Raw genomic sequence first — 15101 nt, 5'->3', positions numbered from 1 at the left:
TGTTTGCCCTGTTAGGAGCCTAGCCTGTTAAAGCTTTACAAAAGTCCTGTTAAGAACTGATCCTGTGAGAAACCACCCAATTAAGGGATTGACTATAATTCCTTGTTAGAAGAAATACCCTATAAGGAGTAACCTCGGTAGAGGATTTGAAAATCCAAGCTAATGGATCACCTTGTTAGAGGATTTGAAAAGTCACCAAGCCTATTAGAGCTTACCCGATTAGGGGATTTCAATTCTGCTATAATTGTTAGAAAACAACAAGAGTTTGTTGATATGTCTGAATAGCACTACACTTGCTTGATCATATCCTTTTCATGCTCCTATCTGTCTTTACTCAAATTGCAAATACATCATCTAGTTTAGCAACCACACACTCAACTAATCTTTGCCAACTCCAAAACTAAACAACTTCATCAACCTTATAAATAGACCAATTAGGTCGGTAACACAACAAAAACTTAATCCTTATAGAGATTACAAACAAATCGGTTCAAGTATAACCATTGGATTACATAGAAATCTTTGCACATCAATCAAGAAAACCTTGATCGCTCCTTGATCACCGCTTCATCGATCTTAGTAACTCATCACATGCTTTGCATTGTATGCAATATACTTGCTCATTCCCTAAACAAAAACCCTTACAATAACTCGCCAAAATCACTTGAAATTGTCTTCATACAATAGTCATACATGTCATAATTATTTCCACTCATTATCATAAACCAATATAACCAATTCACCAAACTTAATCGGTTAGGGTTTATCAAAAACAATAGGTAGGGTTTACAGGTTAAACTCACCAATATATAGTAGAGAATACATTCTTGTAGCTCATATGTAGTTTTATGACAAAATTCTGAATAAAAATTACCAGCTTATGCCTTATGTCTTTACAATTCATTTTGTTATCCTTAATTGAGAGTTAGTTTATTGTGTTATTGTCTAGACAACCTTTGAATTTTTTGTCTCATTTGTAAGTCACAGGTTGTGCATTGTGATAAATTGGTTCATTTGGTTGATTGTGAAAGTTTCTCTTTTCCTTTCAATTTCTTGAAGTTTAAATCCTTTGCATGAAATATTTATGTGTTATGAACCAGAAGTCCATTTGTGCAGATTGGTGGTTTTAGGATTGTATCTCTATCATTTTGAGATATCTTATTGATGCTTCACCTTCATTTAGTATTTGCAATTTCTTTCTAGTTTCATTTTAAGTTTTCCTATCCGTTTTCTCGGTAAAGATTTATAATTTTTCATAGGAAACCAACCCTTCATCTAGAGGTTAATTTTCACTATAGGCAACCCACAAGCCTTAGAATTATCCCATGTGTCACCAAGTTGCTTGAGCTTTCAGCTTGTGCACTATGGGTGCAATTTGAGTGACAACAGTAATAACTGGTATTCCAAGGTTGTTTGAAAAGAAAAGAATTTAGGAACCACTAATTCACCCCCTCTTAGTGGTACATTGTGTTTAACCATTGGTATCAGAGCCTAGGTTCTCAGTTGATTAAATCTTGGGTAAATTCTGGTCTTAGAACACGATGGCAAGAAATGAGTCTACCTCCTCAAAAGCCCCCATGTTTGATGGATCTAACTATGCCTTCTGGAGTAGAAGAATGGATACCTATATTTCCTCCCTTGGTTTTGATGTGTGGATGTCTATCAAGAATGGGTATACTGTCCCTAGTATTCCTCCCATAGTTCTAGATGCCAAGAAGGAGTAGGAGAATAATGCAAAGGCTAAACATACTATCTTAAGTGGGTTGTCTGATAATGAGTTTGTCAAGGTCATGCACTATGAATCTACCAAGGAGACTTGGGATAAAATATAGAGGTTATTTGAAGGAGATACAAAAGTCAAAGAGGCCAAGCTACAAGAACTAAGGGGTCAACTTGAAGGCATCAAGATGAAGGATGAAGAAAAGATTGCAGACTACCTTCACAGAATAGATGAAACTATGAACACCATCAGAGAACTTGGAGATTAAATTGCAGATGAGATTCTAGTCAAGAAGGTACTTAGATCTCTCACATCTAAGTATGATACTAAGTTTTTTGCCATAGAGGAAGCCAAGGATCTGAAGATTTTTACAATGGATGAGCTATTTGGCTCACTAACAGCCTATGAAATGAGAACAACCGGTGAAGCATCCTCAAGGAAAGAGGCAGCATTCAACTCCACCAAAAAGAGCAAGGAAGAGGTTGCTCACAAAGGATCTAGTGAAGACTCAGATGCAGAGGTAGAAAACTTTGTCAGAAAGCTCAAGAGAGGATTTGACAACTATAAAGGAAAGTTACCACTCAAATGTTTCAACAATGGTAAAGTTGGACACTTTGCTGCAAAATGTCCTTATAATGAAACCGGTGGAGATGAGCAAAAAAGTTTTAGTAGATCTACTGATAAAGACAAAGAAAGAATTGTCTACTAGCAAGGAAGAAGAAGCTACCAGAAGCAGGACAGCCTATATACTATTAAGGATGATGCCACAGAGGAAGAAAGTGCATCAGAAGATGACTACCATGAGAATGAAAGAGAATTTAATCTCTTTATGGCACTTTATGAACTGGTTGGTAAATATGAGGAAGAAGAAGACATTAAGGCCAAAGTGCATCTAGAAGGTGAGATCATAAGTGCTCTTGAGGAGTTGAGTAAAACAAGAAGAGAACTCAAGAAGTTCAAGATTATTGCAGTAGAAGAACAAGGTCCCTTAAAGCAATCCCTGGATGAGTCCAATCATGTTATATCTGACTTGAAACTCTAGTTGGAAGAATCCAAGAGGATATTTGAAGTTACATCCTCTAATCTGGTGAAGAAGGAAAAGGAACATCAAGATCTGGAAGCAGAAATAGTGAAGCTCAAAAAGGAGCTTGAGAAAAGTAAGGAAGAAATGAAAGTGAAAAGAAAATATGAAGGCAGCATCGAAGCCTTGGACAAGATGTTGAGCAAACAGAAGCCATCTAAACATACCAGTGGATTAGGATTTGAAGAAGGACAAAGTTCAAACAACAAGGACACATCTAGTAAGGAGATACAGTTCACTTCTTCAAGTGAAGGTAAAGAGAAGAAGACATTCATGGTAAGCAAGGATACCAGTAAGAAGATATATACATATGTTGTTAGAAACCGCCACACAAACCGGTATACAAAATCAATGAACTAGAGGCCACACTCAATGTACCAACATGCAGATCCAAGGAGAAATGCAAGAGTTTATCATGAAGGATTCACCAGAGTTAGCAGCATGAAAGGAAGACCCTCGGTGAGGCAGTCGTTTGCAAGACCAAGGAAACCTAACTGGTATGTTCCAAACTTTCATGGCCATTGTTACTGGTGTAACAAATTTGGACATAGGATAGATGACTGTAGATTAACCAATGAGCCTTCTATGAGTTATGAAAGTAGAAATTCATTTAATGCACTTTGGGATATGAAATTTGTCTATTATCAGTGCAATGGGTTTGGTCATAAGATATTTGAATGTAGGAAGAGTAAAATGGTGTCCTATAATAGTTTCAAAGATTCATCCTTAAATGAAAATGTGAAATGCTATACTATCAAGAGTTCGGACATATAGAAAAGTTTTGTAAAAATAGGAAAATCAAGCAGAAGAGGACAGACCCTAATCAAGAACCGGTAGTTAAACAGAAGCACAAAATTGCAGCTGACAAGAAGAAGGAAATGAAACCGGTATGGGTTGAGAAAGAAAAGGACAAGGTAGAATCAAGTCTGATAGTGCAGACTGCCTTACATGCTGAAAGAAAAAATCTAAGGATTATAGACAGTGGTTGTTCCAGCCAAATGATCGGTGATAAAAATAAATTTATAAACCTTGAAGATTGGAATGGTGGTTCAATGAGATTCAGAGACAACTCATCCATCAAAATAAAGGGAAAAGGTACTCTTAACATTGATGGAAAACTGAAAGCACATGATGTGTATTATGTGGAAGGCCTAAAGCACAACTTGCTGAGTGTGAGTTAGATGTGTGACAAAGGTTATAAATTCACCTTTGATTCTACTGGTTGCCAAATAAAGAAAGAGAGTACCGGTTTCATTGTAGTCGAAGGAAAGAGGATAGATGGTAATGTATATAATCTGAAAGAATTTTTTGAATCCCAATGTATGTTGGGACAAGTGGATGAAAGTTGGTTGTGGCAAAGAAGATTAGGCCACATAAATTTTGATAACTTAGTTGCAATAAGCAAAAAGGAGTGTGTAAGAAATATTCCACCCATCATCAAACTAGTAAGCACATTTTGTGATGAATGTGTGATAGGGAAGCAAACTAAGGTGAGCTTCAAAACAAAAGAACACAACACCTCAAGACCACTTGAAATTGTACATACAGATCTATGTGGTCCAACTAGGACAAGAGCTCTTACTGGTGAAAGATATTTTATGCTCTTCATTGATGACTATTAAAGAATGACATGGGTCAGTTTCCTACAAGATAAATCACAAACATTTGACAGAATCAAGATCTTTAGGAAGATGGTGGAGAAGGAAAGTGGGTGCAAGCTAAAATGTCTAAGATCAGACCGAGGTGGAGAGTTCACATCAAATGAGTTTGAATATTACTATGAAAGACATGGAATTAGAAGGCAATACTCAGCCCCTAGGACACCACAAAAAAATGGTTTGGTAGAAAGGAAGAACGTGACAGACAAGGAGATGGCCAGAACCATGTTAAATGAGGCCAATTTGCTAGACATGTATTAGAAGGAAGTGGTTCATACTATTGCTTATACCTTGAATTGGGCTCAACTAAGAACAAACAACAAAATGACACCATATGAGTTGTGGTATGACCGGAAACCATCAGTTAAATACTTCAAGGTATTTGGAAGAAAGTGTTTTATCAAGAGAGATATGGATGGTCTAGGTAGTTTTGATTCAAGGAGTGATGAAGGAATCTTCCTTGGTTACTCATCTAACAACAAGGCCTATAAATGATACAACAAAAGAATAAGAAGAGTTATTGAGAGTGTGCATGTAAGAGTTGGTGAGGATATTCACAAAGGAAGACAATCACAGGTAAACCGGTATGATGATTCTGGTGATGAAGGTGAGGAAGCTCGGTCAGACAATGAACCAGAAGAAGCATCCAAAAAGGCTCCTAACTGGTATGTGTAGATGAACCACTTGGAGGAGAAAATTTTAGGTAATAAGAGCGATGGTGTGTAGGCTAGGAGAAGAATTGCCCGAAATGATGAACAAGTCAACTTTTGCCTCATGACTAAAGTAGAACCTAAAACATTCAATGAGGCCAACAAAAGTCAAAAATGGATGGATGCCATGGAAGAAGAGTTGTAGTAGATTGATAAGAACAAGACTTGGGAATTAGTCCCTAGACAAGAAGATAAGAACATCATTGGCACCAAATGGGTCTATTGGAATAAGGTGAATGAAGAAGATAAAATTGTTAGGCATAAAGCTAGACTTGTGTGCAAGGGTTACTCTCAAGTAGAGGGCATTGATTTTGAAGAAACATTTGCACCGGTAGCTAGATTAGAAGCAATTAGAATGTTTCTAGCCTTTTCTACCTACAAGGGTTATAAAGTATATCAAATGGATGTAAAATTTTCCTTCCTCAATGGAAATTTGAAAGAAGAAGTGTACATGGAGCAACCAGAAGGGTTTTTGTTACATGATGATGAAACCTTTGTGTGTCAGTTGAAGAAATCCCTGTATAGTTTAAAGAAAGCTCCTAAAGCATGGTATTCAAGGCTAAATCAGTACCTGAAGGATTAAGGATTCAAAAAGGGGAGTGTTGACAATAATTTATACATCAAGAAATATGGAAACCATATGATCATTGTGGTTGTGTATGTAGATGACATTATTTTTTGAGGCAACAAGGACACCCTTTGCAAAGAATTTGTTGATTAGATGCAGTCAGAATTTGAGATGTCAATGCTTGGAGAATTGACATACTTCCTTGGTTTGTAGATATCACAGCAAGATAAGGGAATCTTTATCTCACAAACCAAGTATTCAAAGGATATGTTGAAGAAATTTCAAATGGAGGACTGCAAACCAGTAAGTACTCACATGGTGATCGGAAGAAAAATAAGCAAGAATGATGAATCACTGGTGGTGGATCAGACATTGTATAGATCCATGATAGGAAGCTTATTGTATCTTACTACTTCTAGACTAGACATAGTGCAGGTAGTGTGCATGGTGGCTAGATTTAAAGTTGCACCTAAGCAGTCACATATGAATGTCGTAAGCAAAATTTTCAGGTACTTACAAGGAACACTCGGTTACAAATTGTGGTACCCTAAACAAGGGGAATTCCTCTTGGAAGCATATACTAATGTTGATTGGGTAGGTTGCATTGATGACCGGAAGAGCATAAGTGGTGGTGCATTCTTTCTAGGTGACCAGTTGGTCTCATGACATAGCAAGAAGTAGGATTCAATCTCCATATCAACTGTCAAAGAAGATTACATTATTGTTGCTACATGTTGCTCTCAAGTGCTTTGGATGAAACAAACCCTCAAGGACATACAGGTGGAAATCTCTAATCCTATTTCCATTCGGTGTGATAATTCAAGTGCCATCAACATATCAAAGAATCTAGTAATGCATTCTAGGACAAAGAATATAGCCATCAAGTGTCATTTTCTCAAAGAGAAGGGTGAAGGATAGGAAGTAAAGATCGACTAAGTCCCTATAGGAGAAAAAGTGGCAGAAATTTTCACCAGACCATTGCCAGTAAGCACTTTTGAGTATTTAAGACACAAGTTGGGAGTTGTGTCACCTGCCTTATGCACTTAGGTTAGTAAGGAGTTATATGGTTCAAGGGGAGTTCATAGAAGCATCTATAACTCTTGAACCACATGATAATCATAGGGAAAGTTCAAGGTTGTATATCTCAATACAACCCTAAGAGAAGATTTGACTAAGGGGGAGATAGGTATGAATAAAAGGGGGAATATAAATTACCCTGACCCTTTGTCATTATGTCAAAGGGGTAGAAATATACCGGTGTAATTTTTTGCAGTAAGTTGACATCAATGCCAAAGGGGTAGATTGTTGGAATTAAGTTGTCATTGATGTCAACTGGTCTGGCATGTTCACCGGTGAGTAAGAAGTGGTGACCGATATAGGAGAAACAAGGCATGATGATGCCAATCCATATGTATGTAACTAGATTGAAGGTAAGTTATCGGTACACATGAAATGCATCATCTACTGGTAAAGAATGACCACCGGCAAGACAAAGCAAACAAGCAAGAGAAGAAGTGAAGGATGTAAACTGGTATACTCAGAGAAGATTAATGTTGCTGGTAAATGTATTGAGTAGTAGGACCAACATGTTTGATGGAAGGTAAAGTTGAACCACCAATAGAGAAGAGGTTTGTAGGTATGAAGGCCCACCAATGGAGTTAGGTTATAATGATAAGGTGATTTGAACCTGTAGTCAATCTTGGTCAATGAATAATGTCAAACCGACATAGAAAACCAAGCAAAGGTGGATGTTGACAAAGATGACAACTGGAAGCCAGGTGGTGATAATGCATAGGTCGGTGAAGTGTGCATCGATGTAACAGTCAGCAAGCAGGTCAGCTTTTATGAAGAACCCGCAAGTCATGGGAGGATGCCAGAAGATTGTAGCTCGAGGAAGACAAGCTGGAAAGCAATTGAACCAATCGTGCAAGAAGATCTTATCTTTGTACCCGTTTGCTGAAGGAAACAACCAAGACATTAATGGCATGTGATAGAGAAACATAGAAAAGCATGGTGCAAACCTCAAAATATAGAAAATGCACATTGGAATACAAGGAATTGGTGGTTTTGATCGATGATATGAAGATCATCTCTCTAGAAAAGAAGATCGAATCAAATCTAATATGGATCGAGCTGGCAAAAGTAAAACGTAACATGACACTATTTGAATGTTGTTTTGGTGGGAACCCTAGATGATACATATGTGAGCTCAAGATAGAAATCAATTCATGTTTGATGCAAAGAGTGAGAGAGAAGAGAGATTTAGCAAGGCGAAAGATCATCTTCCTTAGATTTTATTCTAAGAAAGTTTCAGAGTGAGTTAGCAGGCGAACCGATGAGAGGGTCTAACTGGTAGAGATAAAGTAACTAGTAAATTGTTGCAAGTCTAACAGTTAAGCTACCTGGTGAGGTGTGATTGATCAAGAAGGCATCTGAGAGTGACATAGTGTGGTAAGAAGCTGAGGGAGAAAGAAGAGAGGCTAAGAGTAATCGGTGAGTGATCAGAGAGAGTAATCTAAGAACTGGCAGTGTGAGAACTAGTGAAGAAGAGGAGGTTGTTAACTGGTAGAAATCCATTGTTCAAGTGTTGCAGAACTCATTTACAACTAGGTGATATAACTGTATCTAAATTATATTTCATTATACAACACCGATTTGGAGCTTTGTGCAAGGGTTGGTGCTCCTTGGGTTGGTGCCCTAAATCATTTTAATCCATTATTTCACTTGTCAGGCTGGATTGGAGTAGTAGACTCTAGCAACATTTCTCACCGAGGTTTTTCCCATATTGGGTTTTCCTCATACATCTGGTGTTATGGGTTGTATTTGTGTGTTTTACTCTTTTGATATCTACATGTGTCTTACCAGTTTGATTGTTTAGTGCTTAGGGTAATAATCGGTATTCCAAGGTTGTTTAAAAGGAAAAGAATTTAGGAACCACCGATTCACCCCCCTCTCAGTGGTACATTGTGTTCAATAGCCCCTTTGGTATATTTTTCTTTCATGGAAACACTCAATTTTGCAGACTCAGAGTATGCATCAGCTATTTGAGTTGCTATGTTATTGGTATTCTCATTAGCCTCATCCTCATCCTCATCCTTATCACTTTTGTTATATGCTTCATTAGGATGATCATTATTCCACAATTGGCTAAATTGAAAATCCTTTGGGACTTCATCAAGAGCTACACTGGTTTTTGGTTCACCAAGATTCTTCCTCATAATCCAAAAATCAGTATTTTTGGTTCTATTCCACCTTTTGTCCTCACAATTTGTCTTTATGTTTTGTGGGATAGCTTTTGTAGATGGATGAGCAAATTTTTGGTAGATATTATCAGACTTCATTTTTTCATTTTGATTTTGTTTGCCCTACTCTGTTGTTCCCTGTGCCATAATTTGTGATCACAATTCTTCTATTGGAATATTTTTGTCAGTGGCAGCTTCCTCCATCACTTTTTTGACCTCATCCCGGGAGTCCCTATTTTTCAACAATTCTAGCAAAGGTTTACTTTCATGTCAAAATTTGCTTGCAGAGTTCAAATTCTTCTGAAGTGTTTTCAGAATGACCCTGCATGGGTCATACTGCCAGTAACTATCAACATCAAAATTAAAAATCTCCAAAAAATTGTGTGCCACATTAAATGTTTTTCTCTCAAATGTGAACCCTCCACATGAGAAAGGTAACGAAGGAATATGGTCTTCTTTTGTTGGTCATACAAGAGTTCATCTGTAGTCTCCATCTTCCATAAACATTCCAATGCAAAAACCCTCTTTGTCACATGTATTGGAAGTTTGTGGGGTTGTACTCATGCTCCATAAAACCTTAACACTGTATATTCTTCCATGAGGAACCAGTTTGCCAATTGTATTTCAAATCCAAGTTGAATGTGGTCTCTACAAGACACATGCAATCTAGGCATTAGAGTGTCTATAATTTCATGATACATTGGTGCCAAAAAGAAGTCTACAAAATGGGTGTAGTTCCCTCTTTTATCATGCATCCTTATCTTAGGTGCATATTCATATATTGGAGCCACCATTCTATCCTTGTCTTTCTTGTACACCTAAATCTCATGCTTGTTGGCCTCGAACATTCCACAAAATTTTGCTAGAAGAAGATGACATGAGTACGTTGTGAACCTAAATGTCTTATAGCTACCTCCTTTAATCATTAAAAATTGATTTTGCATGGATTGAACAACGTGTTCAAAAAAATTATATCTGACTAGTTGAGGAATACAATGGATAATAAATATCATTTGAAGAAGGCTTGCACCCACTGTCCTATCACTTTCCAATCCGAGACAAAATATTAGTAGGGAAATAGTATCCTTAACCCATGGCAAAAAAGTATCAACATTATAAGGAGTATTATGGTTGTGATCCAATTTGACACCATCAAATGTTATACCTCTGGCAAATCTATCTTTCTCATCTTCACGGACAACTTCATATTCCTCTGCAAGATTTTCTAGGTCAATGTGGATGTTTGGTTTTTCTTCTCCAAACCCTATGTCCAACAAACTCTTAAATTCTTTCTTGGTGATGGATAAAATTTCCTTTGGGGTGTTATTATTAACAATTTCTCTTCTACTTTCATCATAATTTTCGATGCACAACATGACAATTTTGGGGCAAGGGAAAACTTGAGGTAACATCATGTGTCCCAATCCAACATCTCACGATGCAATTTTATTTGTTTTCACTCCTATTTTAGGGTTATAAACTTTCCAATTTGACCCTCTAGTGCTTCTTACCATGGAGCACAAGACCAAAAATATCATGGTATTCATCAATAAAACCTGAGGTTTTAACCAGTTCAGTTACTTTGGTATAATCTATATTTCCTGTTGTTGTACTTTTCATTTTGCCCATCACGTAATGGTTAAAAGATGGTGCTACAGCTACACAAGCTCAAAAATGTAAATCATAAACCCTAGGTTTTACAATGAAAGTATATGTGTTCGGTATTTTACCTGGAATTTGAATCTAGAATTTGTATTGGCGAATACACAGGTCATAGACTGGCGCTAGCAGACTCTATTGTGTCCCTCAATCTTGTTTCTAAATCTGAAATCTCCCTAGTTAGCTACTAGCTAGTTATTCCAGAGAAAACTTCACTTAATCAAAACCCTCAAAGAAAAAATGGTACAATGGGTACAATACTCAACATAGTCTCAAAGTTTTATTAGTTTGAACAAGCACTATTGGTCACACCAACATGTGTTGTGGATTTCTGGAAACATTCTGAACATTATTTATGCTTCACAACCTCAATCCAAAATAGAGGTTTTGTCGTTGATCTTCTTACATCCAACAGCCATTCATGAATGAATTTACTACATACTATTCATTGATTATACTTAATTAATTTTAACTATATAATAAAAATTTAAGTATACAAATAAAGGCCCAGACAATTCGTAAAAAATTTCATCTTTTGTAAAGGTAAATAAATCTTCCAACACCCAAGCGAGTGGCCAGCCTCTTGCTAAGTTGACCAAACCATTTGTATGTCGCTATGTAGCACCACGTAAGCAAAAATGTACAAATTAGTCTTGGTGAAGACCATTTGATGGTGTATTTGAATACTGAAATGAAGTTTGAGGAATCCAAGAAAGAAGTGACACCTGATGTTCAGCTAATGTTAATTTTGTAGAGTGCCATAGGATATCTTATCAGTACAGCTCATGGAGTGATGCAGCCTGTTGTTGAATTCTTTCAAGAATCCAACTGGGTTTGCTACAACCAAGATTCACCAAGTTCAAGAGCATTTTGCAAGGTATGCTTGGTGCAAGATTGCCAGAATTAAATGACATGTTGTTGCCATTGTTTGCAACTTGGAATTTGAGAATCATTTCCTTAGGGACATGGGAAGAAAGGATAATTACATCCAGGGGGCTATGCATTTGCATTCAAGAAATTTTTCTCTTAGATAAGTGTGTGATTGTTCTAGTAATGTGAAGATGTTTGGATGCGAAAGATTGCAGTTGCAGAAGGGCTTTTTGTAGGAGATATAAAAATTCCTAAGTACATCATAAATGGTCTTAGGTTAATAAGGTTGATGCCAATGTATTATCTAGCTAGATCTATCCTGATGTCCTATTTAGAATGAGTGGAATTGGAAAGAGTTGTAAGGGTGTCATTATACTCTAACAACTAGAGTGATGAAAGAATAAGAGTTCCTAATAATGCTCCCACAACATTATGGTGAGGGATGAAGCCATTGATTCTTTCATTATGCATAGGACATTTTAACATTGAGCCTTTTAGTATTGATTGAGAAATGGAGCGGAGCAGAGGAGAGCGGACAAGGGGAATGGTCAGGCCCAAAATTCAAATGTTTTGGGTGGGAGACCTAGAGCAGCATTAGGATAGCAGGTAGCAAGTGGATTTTCTGACTCTTTGGAGGGGGAGGAACCAAAAGGTTTGGAACCCGATGCTCCTTTGGATTCGGGGGACCCAGGTGGGGGTCCCAAATCATGTGAACCTAGGCTTGAGAAGATTGGTAAATGGTCTTCTCTGTTTGGAATCAAACCTAAAGGTAAGTCCACTTTGCCTCCTGTTGAGAATATATCAAATATTTCAAAGGGAAAGTATGCCATTTCTATTCTTGATCAAATAATAGATCATAATATTGCTATGATGGAAAGCACCATGATAGGAAAATTCTTTGGGGTGAGACCTAATATTGAGGTTGTTCAAGGATTCATGAAGAGAAAATGGAATCTAAAAGGTCAGGTGGATGTAGTAGCTATGAATAAAGGATGTATCTCCTTTTCCTTTTCATGTGAAGAAGATCGCAGACAAATCCTTTGTAATGGAACCTAGATGATAGGTAAATACATAATGTATATTCAGAAATGGTACCCTAACTCAGGTTAGGACGAAGAGTTTGTGGTTCAAGTGCCTATTTGGATTAGGCTTCCAGGTCTTCTAATGGAGTACTGGGAGGAAGATGTGTTTGTTGGGATAGCTAATTCTTTCAGGGAGCTTCTTTCCATTGACTTGGTGATGGCATCCAGAAGAAGACTCATTTATGCCAAAATCTGTGTAGGGGTAGGACCTAACATGGATATGCCAGAGGAAATAGAGATAGACTCAAAACTTGGTAAATGGATGCAAAATATTGTTTATGAAACTATCCCCTTCACCTGTTTTCATTGTAAAAGAGTGGGACACTAGGCTAAAAAGTACCCAAGCAAAGTTTCCAAACCACAAACCCAAACAAGGGTCTGGAAAAAGGTGGAAATGAACCCAGATAAAAAAAAATGAAAAACCTTTGAAACATCCTCCTTCTAAAGGTTTGGATCAGGAGAAACAATCATAGATGGGAAGAAATGAAGAGGAATCGACTAGGGAAACACAAAGTGAGGTGGTGGATAGAATGGAAGATAAGATTTCCCAGCAGGAAAATGGGTAGGAGAAAAGTGGAGAGGATTCTAATGATGGTGAGAAGAATAGCCTAAGTGACCAAAAGGACATAGAAGATCGTAATATAGCTGAGAGTGAAAAGAGGGAAATTAATTAGAAGGATAAAGGAGATAGTCAAACTAAGGACAATAAGGAGGATGGAGATGCTCCTAACTCTTCAGGGTCTGAAAATGGAGTAAGCTGGTTTCAAGATGCTCAACATGATAATGTTCTTGAGCAAGGACTTTCAGAGATATCACTGGTTTCTCTGGCTCAAGTCGAGGTGACTTTCCCAAAGTAAAATGCTCCAATATGGGGAAATGAAGAAGACATAGACAAGGCCTTGAGAAAGAGTAGGATAAATCAGGAAGAGGTTGAAACATTGGAGGAAAATAGAAAAGGCAAGAACAAAAATAATAATAATAATAATAATAATAATAACAACCATCAGACTACTAGAAACACCAGAAGTAGATTAGGGGATGTGGGGGCTTAGTAAACATCACCTGGAATATATTCTAATGCAAATAAGAGGGCCATGGAAGCTAGTAAGAATCTAGAGAATGGTACTCAAAGAACCATCTTTGAAGTAGGTGTCTCTAAAAAATCATGAAGATTATCTCCTGGAATATTCGAGGATTGAATAATCCTCATAAACAAGACTTAATTAAAAGTATGAGTAGAGACAAAAACCCAGATGTTATTATGATTCAGGAAACTAAAATGTCTAGGGAAAAGGTTGAATGTCTAAAAATGTTTAGTAATTGAGGATTTAGTGGTGGTAACTCTGAAGGGGCTTCTAGGGGTATTGCTACTTTCTGGAATAAGAATAATGTAAAGGGCAAGTCGTTGATTCAAAATAACAATATGGCTTGTATTAGATTTAATCATCTGAAAGAAGGTACTTCATGGGTCTTGACCAATATGTATGCCTCTAACGCTAAAGGTGGGAGAGGTGTTTTCTAGAAGAACCAATCCACAATTAGAAGTAAGTTTGTTGAAGATAGCTGGATTATTATGGGGGATTTCAATACCTCTCTGAGAGAAAATGAGAAGAAGGGAGGAAGCCAAACCAATGTGGACAACAGATTGGACTTGATGGAGTTCATTATCAACCATGCTCTCCATGATCTGGACTTGCAAGGGGTTAAATATACATGGACCAACAGAAGGAGTGGAGAAGACTTAATTTAGGTTAGGCTTGATAGAGCTTTAATTTCTCATGATTGGTTTAATTCCTACTTTTGTTCCTTATCTTCTCATATCAAGGCTAGATCAGATCATTATCCAATATCTTTTAATGCTAACCCCAAACAGGGAAGGAGACATTTCCCTTATAGATTTGAAAGAATGTGGACCAAACACCCGGACCTTGAAAGCAAAATCAAGGAATGGTGGCAGGTTAAAGTTGAAGGAAATGCTATGTATAAAGTGGTTAAAAAGTTGAAGTTTGTGAAAGACAATGTTAAAAGGTGGAATAAGGAATCCTTTGGGAACAATTTTGTGTCCAAATCTATCACTCTCTTAGATCTGAAAGATGTCCAAGATGAGATTCAGAATAATGGCTACAGCAATGTCTCTACAAAGGCTGAAGATGAGATTCTAATGAAATATCATGATATCATAGGTAAAGAAGAAACCTTTTGGAAATAGAGATCGAGAAATGTATGGTTGAAGAAGGGGGATAGAAATACCAAATACTTTCATATGTCTACTTTGAAAAACAAGGAAATCAACAGGATTTCTTAGCTTAAAGTCAATGGCAGAATTATTAATAATGAAGATTCCATGAGGAAAGCTGCTCTGGAGTTTTTCTCCAATCTTTTGACTAAGGATCAGAATCTGGACCCTCAAGCTCAAAGGGATCTTTTGGATTACATCCCTTCTATCTTGGATGCTGACCATAATTCCTATATTACTGTTATCCCTACTAATGATGAGGTTTTGAAGGCTAT

This window comes from Cryptomeria japonica, chromosome 2 (genome assembly GCF_030272615.1).
Source record: "Cryptomeria japonica chromosome 2, Sugi_1.0, whole genome shotgun sequence".
Lineage (NCBI taxonomy): Eukaryota > Viridiplantae > Streptophyta > Pinopsida > Cupressales > Cupressaceae > Cryptomeria > Cryptomeria japonica.
Note: the sequence above shows the minus strand (reverse complement) of the source record.